We start from the raw sequence: 15,735 nt of genomic DNA on the forward strand, positions 1-15,735 counted from the left end.
GTACTGCTGAAAGTAAAATTTGAGTGGTGGGTATGCCCTTTAAAGCTGGTTTTATATATATATATATTTTTTACAGAGTTTTATATAGTGCAAACTTGACCCGAATCGGGTATCTGAGCGCTTTACATAGCACCAATTGCATTACATGAGGACACATTCATTTTGGTTAGGCGAGGGAGATTAAGTGATTTGCCCAGAATCACAGGATGTTCAGCGTCATGGCCGAGACTCTAATCCAGTTTCCCTGTTTCGAGGTCGGCCGCCCTAGCCTTTAGGTCAACTCCTCTCATTTAATGGTCATGGCTGCTTTTTAGCAGGTTTTAGAGTTAACATATTGTGAAGCAGGTCTTAGTATTTTAGATGCACATGTTCTGTATAAGGTTGGCATTGGGGAAGTAGGATTCTGTTCGTGGATAACATTTTAGCAGATGGTATGAGGGTTTTAGGAGTCCGTTAACAATGCAGTGCTGATATTTTAGCTTAAATTGTGTTGTTTAGAGCTAGTATTTTGGCACTGAATATAGTGTTTAATGATGTTGTTAGGTGTATAAAGTTAAGTTCTGAGCACTTATTATACACTGAAATGTTTGTACAGTCTATAAATTGTGTGTAGAGCATGTTTCAGTCGAGTATTGTAGTTGCAAGCAAATACCTTTCAGGGTTACGGAGTACCAGCCCACAGTTTAGACCCACCTAAGGGATACATTTTTGGGGGGGAAATGCCATATGTGTTGGAGACTTTTTGGAGAATGAAAGAATGGTGAACGTACTTCAATTTCAGGAAACTCGCGAAAGGAACCCACACCCCGTAGCTCACCTCACTGTCTCCCTCTCATTCAGCCCCCGCTTCTCCTGGTTTTCGGAGCTCTGCTGCTAGCCAGTCAAAAGTCACACTGGACCCGCACATCCGACTGAAAGAAGAGAAACTGGAGCTGGTGAGTGCCGCGGATCCTGTTTGACAAGGGAATATGGAACGGGTGTGTCCAGAATTGTGCGTGATAAGAGAAGCGATTACTGACAAGACTTTAGGGCCTCACTGGGAGACAGAAGCATGGACCTGGCGAATGTCCAAGATCACAGAGTGCGAGGGGCAACTAGAGCAAGAGAATGTCTAGGATCCAGGGTGGACATTGCCACTCTCGAGCATAGTGTTTTCTAATGGTATTTTGTTAGCATAGCTGATCTCTTAGGGTGAAAATGTTCTCTTGTTGCCATCCCAACACGTTTCTTCCCATTTAAGGCCTGTGTATCCCCCTCTGGAGAGTTTCAGCATAAGAGATTTGAGGTTTTACTTGCACATGCATCATTCTCTTTGATGTAAATCCTCCCAGCTATCCTCTAAGATATTTGGGGTCCATCCTATGTCAATAGTATAGGAATTCGTCATAGGTATATAGATAGAAGTTTAATTCCAGTCATTTGAGCTAAGACATTATATTAATTTCCTACATTAATATCAGTACTTTCAGCAGATGAATCACTTTATGTTCATTCCGAGACTTCCTAACTGTTTAAAATCAGCACCTAAGATTGCAGTGGATAGTTCAATGACAGCAAAGGAAATTGCCGACTGAAAGAAGAGAAACTGGAGCTGGTGAGTGCCTCGGATCCTGTTTGACAGGGGAATATGGAACGGGTGTGTCCAGAATTGTGCGTGATAAGAGAAGCGATTACTGACAAGACTTTAGGGCCTCACTGGGAGACAGAAGCAGGGAACCGGTGAATGTCCAAGTTCACAGAGTGCGAGGGGCAACTAGAGCAAGAGAATGGCTAGGATCCAGGGTGGACATTGCCACTCTCGAGCATAGTGTTTTCTAATGGTATTTTGTTAGCATAGCTGATCTCTTAGGGTGAAAATGTTCTCTTGTTGCCATCCCAACACGTTTCTTCCCATTTAAGGCCTGTGTATCCCCCTCTGGAGAGTTTCAGCATAAGAGATTTGAGGTTTTACTTGCACATGCATCATTCTCTTTGATGTAAATCCTCCCAGCTATCCTCTAAGATATTTGGGGTCCATCCTATGTCAATAGTATAGGAATTCGTCATAGGTATATAGATAGAAGTTTAATTCCAGTCATTTGAGCTAAGACATTATATTAATTTCCTACATTAATATCAGTACTTTCAGCAGATGAATCACTTTATGTTCATTCCGAGACTTCCTAACTGTTTAAAATCAGCACCTAAGATTGCAGTGGATAGTTCAATGACAGCAAAGGAAATTGCCGACTGAAAGAAGAGAAACTGGAGCTGGTGAGTGCCTCGGATCCTGTTTGACAGGGGAATATGGAACGGGTGTGTCCAGAATTGTGCGTGATAAGAGAAGCGATTACTGACAAGACTTTAGGGCCTCACTGGGAGACAGAAGCAGGGAACCGGTGAATGTCCAAGTTCACAGAGTGCGAGGGGCAACTAGAGCAAGAAAATGGCTAGGATCCAGGGTGGACACTGCCACTCTCGATCACAGTGTTTTCTAATAGCATAGCTGATCTCTTAGGGTGAAAATGTTCTCTTGTTGCCATCCCAACACGTTTCTTCCCATTTAAGGCCTGTGTGTGTCCCTCTCTGGAGAGTTTCAGCATAGGAGATTTGAGGTTTCACCTGCACATGCATTATTCTCTTTGATGTAAATCCTCCCAGCTATCCTCTAAGATATTTGGGGTCCATCCTATGTCAATAGTATAGGAATTCGTCATAGGTATATAGATAGAAGTTTAATTCCAGTCATTTGAGCTAAGACATTATATTAATTTCCTACATTAATATCAGTACTTTCAGCAGATGAATCACTTTATGTTCATTCCGAGACTTCCTAACTGTTTAAAATCAGCACCTAAGATTGCAGTGGATAGTTCAATGACAGCAAAGGAAATTGCCGACTGAAAGAAGAGAAACTGGAGCTGGTGAGTGCCTCGGATCCTGTTTGACAGGGGAATATGGAACGGGTGTGTCCAGAATTGTGCGTGATAAGAGAAGCGATATATGACCACTGAGTAAAGAATTTGATGTTTTTTCTCCTCAAAGTCTCTAAAGGCTCTCTGGCTTTGCACATTCGATTAACATTCTGCAGTAAATGTATGAGTCAGGCGAGCGCTGTCTGTTTTACAGTGTAAGCAAAAGGCCATGATTAGGGATGATTAGGCATTGTGATCATATTCCCATAGCTTTATCTCCTGCCCATGTGCCCAAAAGAGCCAACACCCCAGGTCACTTCCTTGACCACTAGGCAGTGCACTGATGCTGCAGTGGCTGGTTGTAGAAGGAACTGGTGTGGAGACAGACCAGAACCTCAGCTGTAATAGTGGTGCTGGAGTGGTTGCAGCAGGATAAAAGGAGCCATGGGAAGAGGAGCATGATTGACCACAAGTCCTTGCTCACAACTAGAGTTCATACAGAGACCCTACCCTTTTCAATCGGAAGCTGCCGCCATGAAGACGAGCCTCAGGGACACAGGTGCATCTGCTCAACAGCATGCAAATGATCCTCAACTATATCTAAAACCAGCGACAAGCACCTTACATACCCATCGGGTTGAACTGTACAATTGAATGTTAAATAATTTCCCCAATGCTTAATTCCCCAGAAAGACATCCTCTTATGCTTTTATAAGGTTTTGGAATTATTCCTGGTTGTGCAATGTACTTTCATACTTTTATCACTGGCATACAGCTTCTTATATATGTTACTTTAACTCTATCAGCCGTCTCTGTGGATGGTTTAGCAATATTGAGACCCCCCATGGGCACTGTGCATTATGCTCTGTAATTACAAAACTATAGGGTGATAAATGCTTTTAAAAGATGCACTTTGATTTTACCTTGGGTTTTCTTTAAAATTGATCAGTTCATGACACTGCATGAATTTGCATGTCTTTCCAGAAATTTCAAACATTTGAGTGTTTTACAGCTTCTTGTTTATGTTGCTTTCATCCTATTTGCTTTGGTTCCTTAAAATCACAACTGTACTGCTGTATGCCACTCTGCTCTACTTTACGCTACTCTACTCTATGCTACTCTACCTAATGCTACTCCAATCTACTTCTTTCTACTCTACTCTGTGCCACTCTATTCCACTCCACTCTATGCCACTCCATGCCACTGTATGCTACCCCATGCCACTGTAAGCCACTCCATTCTACTCTGCACCACTCCACTGTATTCTATGCCACGTTACTCTATGCCACTCCACTCTACTCAGTTACTCCACTCTACCCCACTCTACTCTACTCTATCCACTCTACTCTACTCTATGCCACTCTGTCCACTCCACTCTGCACCACTCCACTCTATGCCACTCCTCGCTCCATGCCACTCTCCACTCCACTTTACTCCAACCATGTCTATGCAGCTCCTCTCTATGCCACTCCACTGTACTTTATGTCACTCTACTCTATGCCACTCCATACCACTGTATGCTATTCTACACCACTCTGTGCCACTCCACTCCACTCCACTCTTATCTACTCTACTCTATGCCACTTTACTCTGTGCCACCTCACTCTGCTCTGTGCCTCCTCACTCTACTCTGTGCCACTCGCACCACTCCGAGCCACTCCACTCCACTATATGCCACTCTCCACTCCACTCCATGTCACTCTATGGCACTCTACTCTATGCCTCTCCACTCTACTCTAAACCACTGTACACAACTGCACTCTATACTTCTCCACTCTATGTGACTCCACACCACTCTACTCTACTCCGCACCACTCCACTCTTTGCCACTCTACTATTCGCCACTTCTCTCCATGCCACTCCACTCCACAATGCCACTCTGTGACATTCTATGCCACTCCACTCAATGCCACTCTTCTCTATACGCTCCACTCCACTCTGTGCCACTCCACTCTACGTCACTCCTTTTTACTCTATGCCACACCATGCCACTCTACGCCACTCTACTCAACTCCACTCTACTCCATTTACTACTATACACCACTCTGCGCCCCTCCACACCACTTCACTCAGCTCTGCTCTACTCCACTTTGTGCCACTCCAGTCTCTGCCATTGTGCTCACATTCTACTCTATTCCGCACCACTCCACTCTTTGCCACTCTACTATTCGCCACTCCTCTCCATGCCACTCCACTCCACAATGCCACTCTGTGGCATTCTATGCCACTCCACTCAATGCCACTCTTCTCTATACGCTCCACTTCACTCTACGCCACTCTGTGCCCCTTTCCTTACAATTAATCAGTGTATGACACTGCAGGCCTGATTCACAAAGGCAATCTGAGACAAAAGTCTAATTTTACGACTTTTGATATTCACAGAGGTATTTTACGAGTCGTATCTTTACGACCACAGTCAGTTCGCTTTTAGGTCATGTCACAGCACTGAGACAGCTCTGATAAACACCACGGAGGAAATATGCACCGCATTAGATGGCGGAGGGTTGGCGGCTCTCATCCTCCTTGACCTGTCCGCGGCATTTGATACTGTGGACCACACCTTGTTGACTGAATGCCTAAAGAGCATAGGTTTGGGAGGTAAGGACCTCACACTTTAAACTTTTTTAGCAGATATGACTCAGACAGTGCAACTAGGCGATTTTACATCTGCACCTTTTATTCTGCATTGTGGGGTACCACAGGGCTCTTCATTGAGCCCTTTGCTTTTTAGGTCTCGCCTACGCAGCGCGCATGCGTTGCTTAGGAAAAGACCTTTTGAAATCGATTCAGCTTTGAAGGCAAAAACGTGCACGCATTGCATTGCTTTGAATGCAACGCGTGCACATTTGGCGATTCCCTTGCGGGATCGAGCTTTCAAACCATATGTTTGTAATTAACATATGGTTTCTGCTAGCTCCCGCAAGGAAAACAGGCGCCAGCCGCTCCTCGCTCCCCTTCCCCTGCTGCCTCCACCTCTCCTTGTAAAACTTTTTTTTTACATTCAGCACGAATCGCACGCTTGTTGCGAATGTTAATCTTTTCTCCCACACTAGAGAATAGCTGGGTGACATCATGAGGGGGATGTGTGCGGGGATGAAAGGAGCCCCCTTCGCTGGCGACATGACTCAGCACTGGGACTGGACCCCCGTATGCCATCTCTAAAGAGAGAGAGAGCATGTCAGCGCACAATCACAGGGCTCGCTTTTCCATGGGACCCTGCTATTCAAGCCTCGCACGCTGATTCCACTTTCTTGTTCGAGCCTGGAGTCCCCCGTTCCGATCCACCTTTACGATCACTTTATCGCCGTCCTTGTGATAGAAGCAGATAGCGGACTGACGCTGCACTTTAGCCAGGAAGGGGTGTCGGTAAAAGCCAGCTCAGGTCCCTAGGCCCGCCTTCCCCTCCTAGAGACAGCCCACCTACTCACACCCCTAGACCTCCTCTGCCCTTGCTTTCATTTCCTTGGCAGCGTGTCATTTATTACCGTCCCTCGACGCTCCTGTACTCCTGCCCCCAAGCTTGTTTTAATTTGCGATTCCTCTCTGTAAGGTAGCTGTGGCTCACTGTCACTCCAGGGGATCCATTGTGCATAGCGCCCAAAGCAAAGGTGTTAACAGCAGGACGAGCGCACCAACCCCTATTTAGGCGCCAGGTTTTCTACGGCACTACCCACGGCTCAGGTCCCAGCAGTGTTTCAGGTGAGGGGCCCCACTTTTGCAGCTAAGGTTGGCTCCTTTCCCACAGACAAATACGGGCCCTTTGTTCACGTTTTAAGATTGTGCAATGGCGGTTCGGGCATGAAACACAAATAGAACTATTTGTACAATCATCTGTTTTAATGTTTAATATGGCCTGTCTGTTTTTGTTTACTTACATTATGAGTAACAGATCATTAGGATAGCTCTAGATAACCTTTGCATTGCTTTTTTTCTGTATTTCGTGTTTTATGTAAGTTCCTAATTTTTGTACCGGCCCGGACATTGAAATGTTAGTCATGTCAGTTTAAAACCGTTCAGGTGGTAGTCTATTTGCAGCAATGAGCGGGCTATGATAGGGAGTAGAGGAGTCAACATTTTATTATCACTTTGCAGAAGTCTTTGCACGTGACATTTAAAGAGATTTGCTGGAGAGATGGTGAAAAAGGACAATAAGTCATGTACTGCATTTTTTGGGGTTTCATTTTAAACCTCTCTCCTGTAAATCAGGTCATCTTAACTGATATAATCCAGCCAAGATTGAGTTTATTGAATGGGATTACTATTCATACTCTATTTGAGTTCTAATCCATTTGCCACCTCCTGCAGTAAGCTTTTACTGACGCCCTGTAGTATGTATGCCTTGACAGATATCCTGCAGTAAGTATTCCTTGACTGACCTGCGGTAATCTTTGACTGAGCTCCTGCAGTAATCCTTGACTGACCTCCTGCGGTGATCCTTGACTGACCTCCTGCGGTAAGCCTTGACTGACCTCCTGCGGTAAGCCTTGACTGACCTCCTGTGGCAAGCCCTGACTGACCACCTGCGGTAAGCCTTGACTGACATCCTACGGTAAACCTTGACTGGCCTCCAGTGGTTTGTATGCCTTGACTGACCTCCTGCGGTATGCCTTGACTGACCTTCTGCGGTATGCCTTGACTGACCTCCTGCGGTATGCCTTGACTGACCTCTTGCAGTCAGCCTTGACTGACCTCCTGCGGTCAGCATTGACTGACCTCCTACTGTATACCTTGACTGATCTCCTGCAGTATGCCTTGACTGACCTCCTGCGGTACGTCTTGACTGATCTCCTGCAGTATGCCTTTACTGATCTCCTGCGCTACGTCTTGACTGACCTCCTGCGCTACGTCTTGACTGACCTCCTGCGGTACTGACCTCCTGCGGTATGTCTTGACTGACCTCCAGTGGTACGTCTTGACTGATCTCCTGCAGTACGTTGTGATTGACCTCCTGTGGTATGCCTTGACTGACCTCCTGCGGTCAGCATTGACTGACCTCCTACTGTATACCTAGACTGATCACCTGCCGTATGCCTTGACTGACCTCCTGCAGTATGCCTTGACTGAATTCCTGCAGTAAGCTTTGACTGACCTCCTGCAGTATGCATTGACTGCTCGCTATTGTATCTTTTGAGACAAGTATAGAAGATGAGCACTTCTAGTAAACAAAATAGAATGAAGTAGTTTTACGCTTTGAAACAACAGTGGTAAATATCTGTGTCTACAATGTATACTGCCCAGTAAGCATCCACTTCCACGTGCCTGGTCCAGTGGGCATGTTTTAGCTACATATCCAGGATACTTGACATCTAATCTCAGATTTACCACTTCACTTAAATATTCTGGAAATAAACACTGTATCCTAAATCTGGAGAGGGGAGGGGCAGCCCCTTGGACTTGCCATCAGAATCACTGCCATTCCCGTTGTGACCGAGTGGACTAATTAGAAATGTAGAACAAGGAATACAGTTTTCAATCTCCACATCCCAATTGGATAAATTGCGTGCTCTTGGGCAATCGCTTTGTAGGTCTCACCTAGGCAGCGCACATGCGCTCCATAGAAGTACCTTTAGCCGTCGCTCTGCTCTTTTTAGAAGCTTTTTAGAACTTGTGCTTGCAGCTGCATCCACCTTGCGGGAGCGCGCAGGGGTGTGCCACAAGCACGAGTACGTGCTTTTAAAAAGAGCCAGCTGCTTGCGCATGCACGCACCACTCTCAGGCCAGCAAACACACAATTGCAGTGCCAGCAGTGTGTTTTGCTTTTAGTGTGGCAAGCACGTGTGTGCTTTTAAATAGAAGCATGAGTTATTCACTCGTGTGATTTATCTTGTGTTGGCTTTATTTCTTCTTGTTGCATTTGCCTCTCCCCTGGAGCATGGATGCATTACTGGTGGTGGTCTGCTCTTTCTTCATACATTACTTTTTTTTATAAGTACTCAATGAGAGTGCATGTTTGCCAGCTGTCTCTCTTGTGTACATTTCTGCTACGCTCATGTTACTGTCTCTGCCCATGTGCTTTTCTCCTGTCCTCTGCCATGAGGCATTTGCCTAAATGTGCTTCTCCCCATCCCATTGTTGCACTTCCCCCTCCCCCTTGTCCAGTCCTCCTCTCTTGTCCGTTTGCTTGCCTTATCTACTCTGCTCCCTCGTCAGTTTGCTTCTCCCTCCACAGTGATCTCTCTATTTGCTTGCCCCACTGCTACTCCTCCTCCCCCCACCTTTTCTTTGTTTACTGGTCAATTCTGATCAATAAACACAAATTGGAAAAATTACGTTATTTTGTGCACTCAAATGCGTGTTGTCATAGGCTTGACTGCATCAGCCAGGCTGCACAGCATTGATGATGCTGTACAGCATGACTAAAACCATTGGCAAACAGAATAGGTCCGAAAGGCTGGACCTCTTGGCTTTTCCAATGCTTTTCTTTTTACCAGGAGTTTGTATAGTTCTTATGGGCTTGACCGATGTAGTCATGTTTGCTCACATTAAGGCCTTTCAGATTGACTTTGAATTCTACTTAAATAAAAAGCTGAGGTTTTATACTACCGAAACTGAGTTCCCTCTGCTGGCTGAAAAATGGCAACATATAAGGTTAGAGTAAAAAATGAATTTTGCTACCCACCAAAAGAAAGGGGCACCAAGACCACATCTCCTGCTTTGTCCAATATCAATCATATACAAATGTGAACTTTTCATTTACATTTAAAAATGACATCACAGAAACAATAATGGCCTAAGATTGATAAAACCTTACCACTCCTTCCCATGCTTAGTTATAAGCTGCCAACCTTCCACCCCTCCAATAGATGGAACTCAGTTTGGTTATGCTAGCATTGCCTCGGTTTGTCTTTTTGCTTCAAACCTTGTTGCCCACTTATACTAGGACTCAAATTGTAAATGGTGTTCAACCCTTCGGATCCATGTGCATAGGCCATATTGATTGCTATGTTATCTACTCCCTGATCTCTGGACAGGTTCCTAAAGTTTCGAAAAAGGCAGAAATGTCGGCATGAAAATAACAAAAAACAATCATTGGGCTAACTGAAAGGGGTGATTTTGGAAAAATTGCTGGGATTAATGTTCACCAAGCAGTTAGTCTTTTTGAAGAGGCATGTTTACTTGAATCTGTGCCAAAGCAGAGGTACTGTCTGTCTTGTTATCTTTGCCAGGCAAGCTTGTGTTGATATGTGTTTGAAGAGTTGCTTCTCTTGTCACTATTAGACCTTTCAGCACCTTTCAGAGGCCAAACCATCTCCTGAGCCGGGAGAACGCTAGGACTTTTAATTTTAAAATTGTATGATTATCTGTGTTTTTACCTACTTACTCACTCCTTCCTGGGCATTTCCACACTCTGGGCAGCCCCGCACAGCGAATCCTATCGCTGCTGCGGGCCACTACATTGCCGCCGCCATTCCCCGGAGGCCACTGGCCACGCCCACCACTAACAGGCCACGCCCCTTCCGTTTCCCTTCCTATATACAATGTGCTTCCCCCGGTCGCGCAGCGGGCGGGTGCAGCGGGCGCGCCTAAGGCAAGCCCGTCTGCGCCCGTCTGCGACCGACCGGGGCAAGGGGCACACCACTATGCGCGATTCTTAACATATACTCCCGAACAATTGTGCTCCCTCAATAAAAATTGGCCACTGAACTCTGCAACATTGTCTTACGTTCAAGACCTTGGCATTGCCTCGCCTAAGTCTATCACACCCGTCCCCCCTTCCCCATTGCTGCCCTCCTTCTGAACACGAGGTCAGCGGTCAAGCACCAGACCGAAATATTTGATCTTTTAAATTCCAACTCCCCGGACCTATTGTTTTTAACCAAAACATGGTATAGGTCTGACTCCCTACCGAGCATCCTGGCGGCCTCCCGCCCCACTACTCCATGCTCAGCGCAGATCGTTCGGAGGAGAGAGCAGGCGTCGGGGTAGGCTTGTTTGCTCGCAAGGGACTCCATTTTCAGACACTTGCATCGCCCACGATACCAGCAGCCGATTGCCTCGTAGTTCGCTCTACTTCTTTCAAGATCCCAATTACCTGTGTATTAACATATCGGCCACCCCAGCCATCCCCAGGTTTTCTCTCTGCCTTCCAGGACTTATTGGCCACCTTAGCAGTCAATAGTGCCTCTGTTCACGTTCTGGGAGACTTTAATTTCTGGCCTACTGACCCCGCTGAGGATACCAAATCCAAGGACTTTACTCAACTGCTTCTTAGCCTCAACTTCACTCAGCATGTTCAAGGTCCTACCCATATCCGGGGCCACATCCTTGATCAGATATGGACATTAAACATCCCGACTTCCGTTCCAACTATTTCGCCCTGTCCATGGTCTGATCACTCCAGGCTGGCTTTTTCCTTGGATTTGAGCCAAAAAACAACACCTTCCTGCCCTAAAAACACCTGGGCAAGGAATTGGAATCGAGTCGACATTCCATCTTTGTGCAACTCGTTAGCTGCCACATGCCCGGATCTATCGGGCCTGACCCCACACTCCAAGGCTACCATCCTAGATCGCTGGCTTACCAAAGCCTGCGACCCAGTGGCCCCTCTGAAGCGGATTACCATCAACCGCACCCACAATGCCAACAAGTGGTTCAGCCCTGGCCTTAAAGCCAAGAAACTGGAGTTATGGCAGGCTGAACGAGCTTGGAGAAGAGCATATTGCCCGACCCGGAGACAATACTATACTACTACTCTTAGCGAATATAAACAAGCCATCCTGGCAGCTAAGACAGAATATTTCTCGGGGCGTATTCTAGCTGCAGAAAGCCAGCCGTGTGAGATCTTTGCCACTGTCCACGAGCTGGCATCATCGGACAGAACTCTGCCCAAGATCCCCCACTCTCAGGCCCTATGCGACTCGCTTAATGAGTTTTTCATTAATAAAATAGCTTGTATTAAAGCCAACATTCCCTTCCCTTCACCTACTTTCTCCTACCCCCAACCACCTGGTAATAATGTGTCCCTTACCTCCATTCCCACACTTACTAGAGAATCCCTGCCCCTCTTACTTAGGCGTTTCAAGTCCGGCTCTCCAGCTGACATCTGCCCGGCACGCATTCTCCGTCAGATCTTTGTCGAATGCCCATCCCCTGTCCTTACCCTCCTCAATGATTGCCTCACGCATGGCTTCGTCCCTGCTCCTTTCAAGACTGCTATAATCCTCCCTATACTAAAAAACCAGGGGGCAGACCCTTCCTCCCCGGCAAACTATCGCCCTATATCCCTTCTCCCTTATCTGGGTAAGGTAGCTGAGTCCCATGTCACCCAGGCACTCAGCGCCTTCATAGAGGACAGTAACTACCTTGCACCCTGCCAGGCGGGCTTTCGTCCCCACCACTCTACTGAGGTGGTCATTTCAGTCATGGACCAACTCAGGGAGGGGCTCGATACCAACACCCCTCAGGCCCTGGTCCTCCTGGATTTGTCCGCCGCTTTTGCCACAGTGGACCACTCCATCCTCTTGTCCCGTGTCGAGGCGGCGGGCATAGTAGGACAAGTATTGGCCTGGATTGGCTCCTTCCTGGTTGACCGCACCCAGGCCGTCCACCTGGCCGAATTCTCTGCCCCGCCTCGCAGGGTGCAATGCGGCGTCCCTCAGGTCTCTTCTCTCTCTCCCCTTTTATTTAACCTTTACATTTTCCCTCTTATTTTTGCATTGCAACAAATGGAGGTCACAGTTTACAACAATTTCTCCTCGTCCTCATTAGGTATCACTGCCTTCCAGTCTGTCATGCTGTTTATCCGGGATTGGATGAATGCGAACCACCTTAAACTCAACCCGGATAAAACAGAGCTGATTCTGACTGGTGGCAGTGGTAACCCTTGGTCTCTTTCATTTTGGCCCCCCTCTCTTGGTCCACCTCCCACTCCCTCTCATTCAGTTAAGACCCTCAGTATCACACTCAATCATCATTTGACACTTCACTCCCACATTAGTTCTGTTGTTTCTTCCTGTTTCTTTACCCTGCGTATTATTAGGAAAGTATCCCGGTTTTTCTCTCCCTCTGCACTCAAACTGATTGTAATGGCCATGGTCTTATCTAAAATCGACTATGGGAACATTATTTATAATGGTGCTCCCGCCTATGCACTTCAAGGCCTTCAGATGGTGCAGAACCAGGCAGCCTGCCTGGTACATGGCTTATCTAAATTTCACCACTCGTCACCCCTCCTCATTGCTCTTCATTGGCTCCCCATCAAACAATGGGCCCTTTTCAAACTTGGTTGCCTTACTTTTCAAGCCCGGGCGGGCACGGCTCCTGCTTTTATGAACTCTGCCATTACCAACTACTGCCCTTCTAGAGATCTACATTCATCCACTAAATCCCTATTAGTCATTCCCCGCTTCAAGAAACAAAGATAGGGAGGCCAGAAATTCTCAGTCCTTGTGCCCACCTTCTGGAACACTCTTTCCCGTCCCCTATTAGACTCCCATGCTCCTATATGGAGTTCCGTAGGGCCCTTAAGACTTTCTTGTTCCAGCAGGCTTTTAGTCTATAGTCCTCTGTATTCTCCCTTGCCCAGGAATCCCTCTAGCGCCATGAAACTGCATAGTGAACATGCGCTCTATAAATCTTTAAAAATTCAAAAAATTCAAATTGCTGCTGTGGAACACTGAGCATTCATGAACCGCTTGAGCAATTGGGGCTGCATCAAAAGAACACTAGATTGGGGTTCCTACCCGTGATCCAATTATTTTTGGCTTCTTTTTTAGGTCGAGCTTGGCAGCAGGCATGCGTTGCTCTCCGTGGTTTGTAGTATTTAGTCAGGTTGGTTAGACATGCCTGTCGCTTTCCGTTTGTTCCTACTTGTGAATTTCTAACAATTGCTAAGGTATACAATCAAGAAATTGTTGAAACAAAATGCCCTTACACTTGGGTATCGTATCTTTCACTGTTTGCTCACATACTATGATTACTTTAAGGTATACAAAAATAGGAAAACAAACGGACTCCATTTTTACTGATGTTTATTTTGTGTGGGTTTCCTTTTTATTGTATTTACTGAAGATTCATGAAATATTCTGAAGAAAAACAATAGCCAGGTTTTAAGGGATTTTCCAAATTTAATTTGGAATTGTTTCTTGGAAATTACTATCACAAGTTTATTCCAATGGCTGTTACTTTTTTTGCATCACTTTTTCCCTCTGTCTCTCTCCCCCACTCTCTTTCTCTCTGTCTCTCCCTCTTTCTGTCTCTCCCTCTCTCTCCCCCCTCTCTAATTCTCTCTCTTTTGTCTCTCTCTCTCCCCCCTTAATTCTTTCTCTCCCCTTTCTTTCCCTCTCTTTCTCTCCCCTTCATTCACTCTCTCCCCTTCTTTCTCTCTCTCTCTCTCTCTCTCTCTCTCTCTCTCTCTCTCTCTCCTTCATTCTCTCTCCTCTCTTTCTCTCTTCTCTCACTCACTCTCCGACTTGAGCCCCATCTGCCATTCCTTCTTCCATTCTTTCTCTCTTGTATTCGCTACTCCACTTTCCTCCTCTTTCGCATGCAGGTTGTAACAAGCATTGGCATAGCCAATAGGTCTCGCCTTTGGCACCTTATAAGTGTTTAGCCATGCAACAGTTAATGTTGTTGCAGTAAGGATATTGTGCTGCATAACTAAATACTTATAAGGTCCCAAAGGCTAGACCTATTGGCCATGCCAATGCTTGTTAATATTTATGTGTCTGAACTAGCACCTTTGATCAGAAGTTTTGATCTAATCCCAACCTCGTATGCCGACGACACCCAATTGGTTATTTCAACGATAGACAAGGATGTCAACTACTCCATCAAACTTCATGATTGCATGTTCTCTTTAAGCAATTGGAAGAGAAGGCATTGCTTGAAGTTAAATTCAAGTAAAACCGAGGTGGTGCTATTTAGAAAGCTGTTTCCTCTATGTCTTCAGTTTGGTGGCCAAGTACTTTGGGCCCCCTTCCTACAGCGGTAGCAAAGGCTAAGAATTTAGAGGTCATAATAGATGGAAAGCTTAATTTTGAATCTCTGATTTCACAGGTGGTGTTTTCTGCATTTTTAACCATCAAAATCGTACGTAAAATTAACTTCCCTGGTTTTATCAAGACTGGACTATTTTAATGCCTTATATATTAACGTGCAGTCCAATCAGCTCAGAAGACTAAAATTGGTGGAAAATGCAGCCACCATAATAGTGTTGGACGTTCCCAAACACCAGTCCATTAGGGCTGGGATCCAAGAGTGACATTGGCTTCCAGTCGCCCAGCGCGTGAAATTCAAGGCACTTTGTTTCGCACACAAGGCACTTTACAGAGAAGGCCCAAAATTTCTTTGGCACGCTTTTAGCTGGTACTCTCCTAGCAGATCACTACGGTCGGCCAATGCTTTCCTAATGCCCACCTCCAGAGTCAAAAAGATGAATGGGGTGGGAGGAGTTTCAGACATAGCACTATCAGGATATGGAACTCTTCACTTTCTCTCAGAAATATTTCCTCCCTGTTTGAATTTAGGAAACATCTTAAAACCTGGCTTTTAAAAAAATAGCTTCTCTCTTACAGCATCGGCCCATAAGCGCCTAGACACCTAAGGGTATTAGCGCGCTATATAAATTGTTATAACATAACATAACGTCTGCAGTCAGGACGGAATCTCTATTGCGTGGTCCGCACTCTTTGTAACTGGGCATTGCACTCCTGCTCGGGCCGGATGAAGTGTAATCAATGGGCTGGAATGCAATTTTTACAAACAGGATCATTAGGAACATGTGATAAATGATAGAGGAGGTCATGAAAATCAGTTTGGACAGGGAAAATGGTGTGGCTGGAAACAACATCATATCTAAAGCTCCCTGTTTTCCGTTTTTATAGATAAATACAGACAGAAA

At 45.9% G+C, this 15,735-nt stretch overlaps 1 pseudogene; it reads left to right on the forward strand.

Moving 5' to 3' along the window:
• LOC147685425 (syntaxin-binding protein 4-like) overlaps positions 1-15,735 on the forward strand; it is a 1,115,687-nt pseudogene that overhangs the window by 769,386 nt on the left and 330,566 nt on the right.

This window comes from Lissotriton vulgaris, chromosome 10, assembly GCF_964263255.1.
Source record: "Lissotriton vulgaris chromosome 10, aLisVul1.2, whole genome shotgun sequence".
In the NCBI taxonomy this organism is placed as follows: Eukaryota; Metazoa; Chordata; class Amphibia; order Caudata; family Salamandridae; genus Lissotriton; species Lissotriton vulgaris.